The following is an 11555-nucleotide window of genomic DNA, read 5'->3' as shown; positions in this document are numbered from 1 at the left end:
AGATTGTGACTTAGCTTTGCTAAAGTCCCCAGTTAGTGGTGTCCAGAGCTCTTAAGCACACTCTTTAGCTTTAGATCACGACTTTAACCATTCAGTCTCAAGCTTTTCACTTGGACCTTCATGACACAAGCACATGGTTAGGGACAGCTTGATTTAGCCGCTTAGGCCTGGATTTATTTTCCTTGGGCCCTCCTATCCAGTGATGCTCAAAGCCTTGGATCCTTGCTTTAAAATTTTCGCCCCTTTTTTTTTCCTGCTTTTTCTTGCTTCAAGAATCAATTTCATGATGTTTTTCAGATCATCAATAACATTTCTCTTTGTTCATCATTCTTTCAAGAACCAACAATTTTAAACACTCATAAACAACAAGATCCAAAGACATATGCACTGTTCATTCATTCATTCAGAAAACAAAAGCATTGTCACCACATCAATATAATTAAACTAAATTCAATAATAATTTCGAAAATTATGTACTTCTTGTTCTTTTGAATTAAAACATTTTTCTTTTAAGAGAGGTGAAGGACTAATGGATTTTATTCATAGCTTTAAGGCATGGTTACATACTAATGATCATGAAGACACAAAACATAGATAAACACAATAATTAAAAACCGAAAACAGACAGAAAATAAAGAACAAGGAATGAATCCACCTCTAGTGGCATCTTCTTCTTGAAGGACCAATAATGTTCTTCAACTCTTCTATGTCCCTTCCTTGCCTTTGTTGCTCCTCCCTCATTGCTCTTTGATCTTCTCTTATTTCTTGGAGAGTGAGGGTGTGTTCATGGTGTTCCACCCTTAGTTGTTCCACGTTATGGCTCAAATCCTCTAAAGAGGTACTGAGTTGCTCCCAATAGTTGTTGGGAGGAAAGTGCATTCCATGAGGCATTTGTTGATGATGAACTTCCTCATGTTCTCCTTGGGGGCCGTGAGGAACTTCCCTTGTTTGCTCCATCCTTTTCTTGGTGATGGGCTTGTCTTCTTCAATGGAGACATCTCCATCTATGATAACTCCGGCTGAATAACATAGATGGCATATGAGGTGGGGGAAGGCTAGCCGTGCCATGTATGAAGGCTTGTCAGCTATTTTGTAGAGTTCATTGGATATGACTTCATGAACCTCTACTTCCTCTCCAATCATGATGCTATGGATCATGATGGCCCGATCCACAGTAACTTCAGATCGGTTGCTTGTAGGGATGATGGATCTTTGGATGAACTCCAACCATCCTCTAGCTACAGGCTTGAGGTCCAGTCTTCTTAGTTGGACTGGTTTGCCTTTGGAGTCTACTCTCCATTGGGCACCTTCCACACAAATGTCCATTAGGACTTGGTCCAACCTTTGATCAAAGTTGACCCTTCTAGTGTAGGGGTGTTCATCACCTTGCATCATAGGTAAATGAAACGCCAACCTCACATTCTCCGGACTAAAATCCAAGTATTTCCCCCTAACCATTGTGAGATAATTCTTTGGACTTGGGTTCATACTTTGATCATGGTTTCTAGTGATCCATGCATTGGCATAGAACTCTTGAACCATTAAAATTCCAACTTGTTGTATGGGGTTGGCTATGACTTCCCAACCTCTTCTTTGAATTCATGTCGGATTTCCGGATACTCATTCTTCTTGAGTTTGAAAGGGACCTCATGGATCACTTCTTCTTTGCCACAACATCATAGAAGTGGTCTTGGTGGCTCTTGGAGATGAATCTCTCCTTCTCCCATGACTCGGAAGTGGAAGCTTTTGCCTTCCCTTTTCCTTTTCTTGAGGAAACTCCGGTCTTGGGTGCCATTGATGGTGAATGAAAAATAAAAAGCTTAGGCTTTTTACCACACCAAACTTAAAATTTGCTCGTCCTCGAGCAAAAAAGAAAAGAAGAGTAGAAGAAGAAGAAGAGAATATTGAAAGAGAGGGAGAAGAGTGGGTTCGGCTATATGAGAGAAAAAGGGGTTTGTGTTGTGTGAAAATGAAGAAGAAAGGAAAGGTATTTATAGGGAGAGGGGGGGTTGGGTTTCGGCCATTTTGGGTGGGAAAGGGTGGGCAATTGAATTTGAATGTAATGGAGGTAGGTGGGGTGATGAGCGGATAATTTGTATACTTTTTGGCATTGTTTTTAGTATGTTTTTGATATCTTTTAGTTAGATTTTAGTACATTTTTAGTAGTTTTTATTTAAAATTCACTTTTCTGGACTTTACTATGAGTTTGTGTGTTTTTCTGTGATTTCAGGTATTTTCTGGCTGAAATTGAGGGACCTGAGCAAAAATCTGATTCAGAGACCAAAAAGGACTGCAGATGCTGTTGGATTCTGACCTCCCTGCACTCGAAGTGGATTTTCTGGAGCTACAGAAGCCCAATTGGCGCGCTCTCAACGGCGTTGGAAAGTAGACATCCAGGGCTTTCCAGCAATATATAATAGTCCATACTTTGTCCAAGATTTGATGGCCCAAACCCGCGAAGCAATCCGGCCTCAGGAATTCCAGCGTTAAACGCCGGAACAGGAATAAAAGTTGGAGTTAAACGCCCAAACTGGCATGGGAGCTGGCGTTTAACTCCAGAAAAGGTCTCTACACGAATTTCCTTGATTGCTCAGCCCAAGCACACACCAAGTGGGCCCGGAAGTGGATTTTTATGTCTTTTACTCATCTATGTACTAGTTTTCTATAAGTAGGACCTTTTACTATTAGATGTGGACACAGACTTTGGTAGCTATCTTTGTTTTATGCTATCTTAGACCTCTGGGAGGCTGGCCATTCGGCCATGCCTAGACCCTGTTCTTATGTATTTTCAACGGTGGAGTTTCTACACACCATAGATTAAGGTGTGGAGCTCTGCTGTACCTCGAGTATTAATGCAATTACTATTGTTCTTCTATTCAATTCCGCTTGTTCTTTATCTAAGATATCACTCGTTCTTCAACCTATGAACAAGGTGACTGACAACCATTCTTGTTCTACAAGCATTCGAGGCTTTAGTGAATATCTCTTGGATTCCTGATTGCACGATGCATGGTTGATCGCCTGACAACCGAGTGCTCGCCTGACAAACGAGCCAGCCATTCCGTGAGATCAGAGTCTTCGTGGTATAGGCAAGAACTGATGGCAGCATTCAAGAGAATCCGGAAGGTCTAACCTTGTCTGTGGTATTCTGAGTAGGATTCAATGATTGAATGACTGTGACGTGCTTCAAACCTGTAACCTACTGGGCGTTGGTGACAATGCAAAAGAGTTATTCCGGTAGGGGAGGGAACCAAACCGGTGATTGGCGGCACTGTGACAGAGTGCTTTGCATTAGCTTTCACTGCGCGGACGGGAGGTAGCTGCTGACAACAGTGAGACCCTATACGAGCTTGCCATGGAAAGGAGTAAGAAAGGATTGGATGAAGGCTGTAGGAAAGCAGAGAGACGGAAGGGAAGGCATCTTCATACACTTGTCTGAAGCTCTTACACCAATGATATACATAAGTATCACTATCTTTATCTTTTATGTTTTTCGTTCATCATCATCATACACATTTGAGTTTGCCTGACTAAGATTTACAAGATGACCATAGCTTGCTTCAATACTAACAATCTCCGTGGGATCGACCCTTACTCACGTAAGGTTTATTACTTGGACGACCCAGTGCACTTGCTGGTTAGTTGTGCGAAGTTGTGTAATGCCATGGTATTGAGCGCACCAAGTTTTTGGAGCCATTACAGGGATATGAGAGTTGTGAAAAAGTATAGTTCACAATTTCGCCGACCAAGTTTTTGGCGCCGTTGCGGGGATTGTTCAAGTTTTGAGCAAGCTTTTGGTAACATCAGTGCCAAGATCCGGCAACAATCAAGTTCTTGGTGTTATTGCCCGGGATTGTTCTAGGCTGGACAACTGACGGTTCATCTGTTGCTTAGATTAGGTATTAATTTTTTTCAAAATTCTTGAAGATGAATTCTAGAGTTTCATGATGATTTGTTGAAATCTGGCTGGCTGAGAAGCCATGTCTAATCTGATTGGACGAGGTTTCAACTTATCACCACAAGAGCTTGTTGATTTCTCATCAATTTTACTCTTGGAGCAGTGATCTGCTAAGATTTGGCTGACCTCATCATTTTACTCTTGGAGCAGTGATCTGCTAAGATTTGGCTGACCTTTGGTCATGTCTAGTGTTTTGGACCGAAGCTTTCTTTGAAAGCTTGGCTGGCTGTGAAGCATGTCTAAATTCCTGGACCGAGTCTTAGACTAGCATGCAGGTGGAATTCTCATTAGAATTTTGATCCTACTTAATTTCGAAAATCACAAAAAAAAATTACAAAACCATAAAAATCCAAAAATATTTGTTTGAGTCTAGAGTCTCATCTTAAGTTTGGTGTCAAATGCATGTCTTTGTTATATTTTTCGAATCCATGCATATTTTGTGTTCTAATCTTTGAATTCTATTGACTTGAAGTTTTTTTTGTGTGTCTCATATGCATTCTCATATTGGTTAGTGTCAGTAGTACACAACTGCTAAGTTTGGTGTCTTGCTGCATTGTATTTGATTCTTGTTGCATTTTGATATTAAAAATCCAAAAATATTTTATTTGGTCTTTCAAGTCAATGATACAAAGAATTGAAGATTCAACATACTGCAGAGGAATTATACAGAAAAAGCTGAGCATTCAAAAATGCCCAGTGAAGAAGGCAGACTGCGTTTAAACGCCAGCCAGGGTACCTGGTTGGGCGTTTAACGCCCAAAGAGTAGCATTTTGGGCGTTAAACGCCAGAATGTATACCATTCTGGGCGTTTAACGCCAGATGGTGCTAGGGGGAAGATTTTGTTTTCAAATCAATTTTTTTCAAATTTTTCAAATCAAATCTTTTTCAAATCAATCTTTTCATCAAATGTTTTCAAAATCAATTTCTTTCCTTTTTAAAAGATACTACTAACAATTAATGATTGATTGAACATCACAAGATTGTTACCTTTTCTGTTGAGAAAGGTTTTGAATGTTTTCAAATCATATCTTTTCTTGTTAGGCAGTCATTCATTTTTAAAATCATATCTTTTCAAATTGTTTTTAAAATCATATCTTTTCAAATAGTTTTCAAATCATATCTTCTCAATCACATTTTTTTGACATATCTTTTTAACCACATCTTTTTCAAAACAGTTTTCAATCAAATCTTTTTAATTTCTAATTTCAAAATCTTTTTCAAAAATCACTTGGTTTCTTTTCCACTTTGATTTTCGAAAATCAATTGATGTTTTTCAAAAATGTTTTCAAAGTATTTTAATTAATTTTCGAAAATCTTCTTCCCTCCTTCTCACATCCTTCTATTTATGGAGTACCACTCCTTCTCAATGCACAATTTGAACCTTATCTAACTAAAGTTCGAATTTATCTTCTCCTTCTTCTTTCTATTTCTCTTTTCCTCTGACACTTAAAGGAATCTCTATACTGTGACATAGAGGATTCCACATTTCTTGTTCCCTTCTCTTTCATATGAGCAGGAGCAAGGACAAAGGCATTCTGTTGAAGCTGATCCTGAACCTGAAAGGACTTTGAAGAGAAAGCTAAGAGAAGCCAAAACACAACTCTCTTTAGAGGACCTGACCGAATTCTTCAAGGAAGAAAACATGGCAGCAGAAAACAACAACAATGCAAACAATGCAAGGAAGGTGCTGGGTGACTTTACTGCACCTACTCCTGATTTTTATGGGAGAAGCATCTATATCCCTGCCATTGGAGCAAACAACTTTGAGCTTAAGCCTCAATTAGTTTCTCTAATGCAACAGAATTGCAAGTTCCATGGACTTCCAATGGAAGATCCTCATCAGTTTTTAGCTGAATTCTTGCAAATCTGTGACACAGTCAAGACTAATGGGTCGACCCTGAAGTCTATAGACTGATGCTATTCCTTTTGCTGTAAGAGACAGAGCTAGAAATATGGTTGGACTCTCAACCTAAAGAAGCCTGGACTCATGGGAAAAGCTAGTCAATGCCTTCTTGGCAAAATTCTTTCCACCACAAAGATGGAGTAAGCTTAGAGTGGAAGTCCAAACCTTTAGACAAAAGGATGGAGAATCCCTCTATGAAGCTTGGGAAAGATACAAACAATTAATCAGAAAATGTCCTTCTGACATGCTTTCTGAATGGAGCATCATAGGTATTTTCTATGATGGTCTCTCGAACTATCTAAGATGTCCTTGGATAGCTCTGCAGGAGGATCTCTTCATCTGAAGAAGACGCCTACTGAAGCTCAAGAACTGATTGAAATGGTTGCAAATAACCAATTCATGTACACTTCTGAAAGAATCCTGTGAACAATGGGACTAGTCAGAAGAAAGGAGTTCTTGATATTGACACTCTGAATGCCATTTTGGCCCAGAATAAAATATTGACTCAACAAGTCAATTTGATTTCTCAAAGTCTGTCTGGAATGCAAAATGCACCAAACAGTACTAAGAAAGCTTCATCTGAGGAAGAGCTTATGATCCTGAAACCCTTCCATGGAAGAGGTAAATTACCTAGGAGAACCCTATGGTAACACCTATAATTCTTCATGGAGAATCACCCAAATCTTCATGGAAGAATCACGAGAGACCTCAACAAGGTTTCAATAACAATGGTGGAAGAAACAGGTTTAACAATGGCAAGCCTTTTCCATCATCTTCTCAGCAACAGACAGAGAGCTCTAAGCAGAATAATTCTGACTTAGCAACCATGGTCTCTGATCTGATCAAAACCACTCAAGTTTCATGACTGAAACTAGATCTTCCATTAGGAATTTGGAAGGACAAGTGGGTCAGCTGAGCAAGAAAATACTGAACTTCCTCCAAGCACTCTCCCAAGTAACACTGAAGAAAATCCAAAGGAGAGTGCAAAGCCATAAACATGGCCGAATTCTGGGAGGAAGAAGAGGCAGTGAACGCCACTGAGGAAGGCCTCACTGGACGTCCACTGGCCTCTAATGAGTTCCCCAATGAGGAACTGGGGAATCTGAGGCTCAGACTGAGACCATAGAGATTCCCTTGGACTTGCTACTGCCTTTCATGAGCTCTGATGAGTATTCTTCCTCTGAAGAGGATGAGTATGTCACTGAAGAGCAAGTTGCTAAATACCTTGGAGCAATCATGAAGCTAAATGACAAGTTATTTGGAAATGAGACTGGGAAGATGAACTCCCTTGCTCACCAAAGAACTGGATGACTTGTCTAGGCATAAACTGCCTCAAAGAGGCAGGATCCTGGGAAGTTTTCTATACCTTGCACCATAGGCACCATGACCTTCAAGAAGGCCTTGTGTGACTTAGGGTCAAGTGTAAACCTCATGCCCCTCTCTGTAATGGAGAAATTAGGGATCCTTGAGGTGCAAGCTGCAAGAATCTCACTAGAAATGGCAGACAACTCCAAGAAAACAAGCCCATGGACTTTGCATGGATGAATCCATCATCCTTGGCAGACCATTCCTAGCCACAGCAAGGCTGTGATTGATGTTGATAGAGGAGAGTTGATCATTCAAGTGAATGAAGAATCCATGGTGTTTAAGGCCCCAAGGATATCCCTCTATCATCATGGAGAGAAGCATGAGCTCTCTCAAAACAGAGCCAAGCAGAGCCCCCACAGTCAAACTCTAAGTTTGGGTGGGAGGCCACAACCAAACTCTAAGTTTGGTGTTGAAACCCCACATTCAAACTCTAAGTTTGGTGTTGGGAGGTTTCAACAAGGTTCTGAGTGTTTCTGAGCTCCATGGGAGTCCTCTGTCAAGCTAATGACATTAAAGAAGCGCTTGTTGGGAGGCAAACCCAATGTTTTATAATTAATTATTTTCTTTTGTTATTTTATCTTTTTTGTAGGTTTGATGATCATAGAAGTCACAAAAATAATGAAAAAAGCAAAACAGAATAAAAAAAGAAAAAAACAGCACACCCTGGAGGAAGAAGCTGCTGGCGTTTAAACGCCAGTAAGCCTTGCTGTTGGGCGTTTAACGCCCAGTCTGGCACCCTTCTGGGCGTTTAACGCCAGAAAGGGGCACCAGACTGGCGTTAAACGCCAGTAAAGGGCAAGAACCTGGCGTTAAACGCCAGGAATGGGCACCAGCCCGGCGTTTAACGCCAGAAATGCCTCAAAACGTGATTTTGAGCAATATTTGGTGCAAGATGGACTTTTCCTTGACACAGGATCTGTGGACCCACAGGACCTACCATCACTCTCTCTCTTCTTCCCCCATTCACCAATCACCTCAACACCTCTTCCCCAAAAACCCCTCACCTATCAAATCCCATCTTTCTCTTCACCACTTTCCCTCCCAAACCCACCCTCAAATGGCCGAACCCTCATCCCCCTCTTTCCTATATATACCCCTCTTTACCCCTTCATTTTCACATAACCTAAACACCATTTCTCCCCCTCCTTGACCGAATACACTACCATCTCCCTTCTTCCTCATTTCTTCTTCTCTACTCTCTTCTTTCCTCTTTTGCTCGAGGACGAGCAACATTTTAAGTTTGGTGTGGTAAAAGCGTGCTTTTTTCGTTTTTCCATACCATTATGGCACCAAAGGCCGGAGAAACCTCTAAAAAGAGGAAAGGGAAAGCAAAAGCTTCCACCTCCGAGTCATGGGAGATGGATAGATTCCTCTCAAAGGTGCATCAAGACCACTTCTATGAAGTTGTGGCCTTGAAGAAGGTGATCCCCGAAGTCCCCTTTTTACTCAAAAAGGTGATATCCGGAGATCCGCCATGAGATCCAAAGAAGAGGTTGGGAAGTTCTCACCAACCCCATTCAACAAGTTGGAATCTTGATGGTTCAAGAGTTCTATGCCATGCATGGATCACAAAGAACCATGACCAAAGTGTGAACCCGAATCCAAGAATTATCTTACTATGGTTCGGGGGAAATACTTGGATTTTAGTCCGGAGAGTGTGAGGGTGGCGTTCAACTTGCCTATGATGCAAGGAGATGAGCATCCTTACACTAGAAGGGTCAACTTTGATCAAAGGTTGGACCAAGTCCTCACAGTCATATGTGAAGAGGGCGCACAATGGAGGCAAGACTCAAGAGGAAAGCCGGTCCATTGAAAGGCATGACCTCAAACCCGTGGCTAGAGGATGGTTAGAGTTCATACAACGCTCAATCATTCCCACTAGCAACCGTCCGAAGTTACCATAGACGGGCCATCATGATCCATAGTATCATGATTGGAGAGAAATAGAGGTTCATGAGGTTATAGCTCAAGAACTCTATAAAGTGGCAGACAAGACCTCCACTTTGGCAAGATTAGCCTTTCCTCACCTCATTTGTCACCTCTGTTATTCAGTGTGAGTTGACATAGAAGGAGATATCCCCATTGATGAGGACAAGCCCATCACCAAGAAAAGGATGGAATACACAAGAGACCCCTCTCATCAAGAAATCCCTGAGATTCCTCAAGGATGAACTTTCCTCCACAAAACTATTGGGAGCACTAAACACCTCCCTAGGAGAATTAAGTTCCAACATGGGACAACTAAGGGTGGAGCACCAAGAACACTCCATCATCCTTCATGAGATTAGAGAAGATCAAAGAATCATGAGGAGGAGCAACAAGGCAAGGAAGAGACATTGAGGAGCTCAAGCACTCCATAGGACCTTCAAAGCAAGGAAGAGCCGCCATCACTGAGGTGGACCCATTCCTTGATTTCCTTGTTATTTATTCTTCTGTTTTTCGAATTTTATGCTTTATGTTATCCATGTTTGTGTCTTATGATCATTAGTGTCTTAGTGTCTATGCCTTAAAGTTATGAATGTCCTATGAATCCATCACCTTTCTTGAATAAAAATGTGCTTAATTGAAAAAGGAAGAATTGCATGAATTTTGAATTTTATAATAGTTTAATTATTTTGATGGTGGCAATATTTTTGTTCTCTGAATGTATGTGTAAACAGTGCATATGTATCTTGAATTTGTGGTTCATGAATGTTGGCTCTTGAAAGAATGATGAAAAAGGAGACATGTTACTGAGGATCTGAAAATCAATAAAATGATTCTTGAAGCAAGAAAAAGCTATTCAAAAAAAAAAAAAAAAAAAAAAAAACCGAAAAAAAAAAAAAAATCGAAAAAAAAAAAAAAGAAAGAAAGAAAGAAAAAGAAAAGAAATAAAGTTGTGATCCAAGGCAATAAGAGTGTGCTTAAGAACCCTGGACACCTCTAATTGGGGACTTTAGCAAAGCTGAGTCACATCTGAAAGGTTCACCCAATTATGTGTCTGTGGCATGTATGTATCCGGTGGTAATACTGGAAGACAGTGCTTTGGGCCACAGCCAAGACTCAATAATAGCTATGTTCAAGAATCATCATACTTTACTAGGAGAATCATTAACACTATCTGGACTCTGAGTTCCTAAAGAAGCCAACCATTCTGAATTTCAGGGATAGATTGAGATGCCAAAACTGTTCAGAGACAGAAGGTTAAAAGCCCCGCTCATCTATTAATACTGATCTTCACAGATGTTTTTGGAATTCATTGCATATTCTCTCTTTTTGATCTTATTTGATTTTCAGTTGCTTGAGGACAAGCAACAATTTAAGTTTGGTGTTGTGATGAGCGGATAATTTGTATACTTTTTGGCATTGTTTTTAGTATGTTTTTGATATCTTTTAGTTAGATTTTAGTACATTTTTAGTAGTTTTATTTAAAATTCACTTTTCTGGACTTTACTATGATTTGTGTGTTTTCTGTGATTTCAGGTATTTTCTGGCTGAAATTGAGGGACCTGAGCAAAAATCTGATTCAGAGACCAAAAAGGACTGCAGATGCTGTTGGATTCTGACCTCCCTGCACTCGAAGTGGATTTTCTGGAGCTACAGAAGCCCAATTGGCGCGCTCTCAACGGCGTTGGAAAGTAGACATCCAGGGCTTTCCAGCAATATATAATAGTCCATACTTTGTCCAAGATTTGATGGCCCAAACCCGCGAAGCAATCCGGCCTCAGGAATTCCAGCGTTAAACGCCGGAACAGGAATAAAAGTTGGAGTTAAACGCCCAAACTGGCATGGGAGCTGGCGTTTAACTCCAGAAAAGGTCTCTACACGAATTTCCTTGATTGCTCAGCCCAAGCACACACCAAGTGGGCCCGGAAGTGGATTTTTATGTCTTTTACTCATCTATGTACTAGTTTTCTATAAGTAGGACCTTTTACTATTAGATGTGGACACAGACTTTGGTAGCTATCTTTGTTTTATGCTATCTTAGACCTCTGGGAGGCTGGCCATTCGGCCATGCCTAGACCCTGTTCTTATGTATTTTCAACGGTGGAGTTTCTACACACCATAGATTAAGGTGTGGAGCTCTGCTGTACCTCGAGTATTAATGCAATTACTATTGTTCTTCTATTCAATTCCGCTTGTTCTTTATCTAAGATATCACTCGTTCTTCAACCTATGAACAAGGTGACTGACAACCATTCTTGTTCTACAAGCATTCGAGGCTTTAGTGAATATCTCTTGGATTCCTGATTGCACGATGCATGGTTGATCGCCTGACAACCGAGTGCTCGCCTGACAAACGAGCCAGCCATTCCGTGAGATCAGAGTCTTCGTGGTATAGGCAAG

General features: G+C 40.7%; 1 non-coding gene across 1 annotated transcript; it reads right to left on the bottom strand.

Moving 5' to 3' along the window:
* Window positions 1-6003: 6003 nt before the first annotated feature.
* On the bottom strand, window positions 6004-6111 carry LOC130937218 (small nucleolar RNA R71). The gene has a single exon (XR_009068446.1). It is a non-coding gene; the product is annotated as a small nucleolar RNA R71 (small nucleolar RNA).
* Window positions 6112-11555: the final 5444 nt, after the last annotated feature.

This window comes from Arachis stenosperma, chromosome 6, assembly GCF_014773155.1.
Source record: "Arachis stenosperma cultivar V10309 chromosome 6, arast.V10309.gnm1.PFL2, whole genome shotgun sequence".
NCBI lineage: Eukaryota > Viridiplantae > Streptophyta > Magnoliopsida > Fabales > Fabaceae > Arachis > Arachis stenosperma.
The sequence above is the reverse complement of the archived record's forward strand: the minus strand, read 5'-3'. Positions and strand labels throughout refer to the sequence as shown.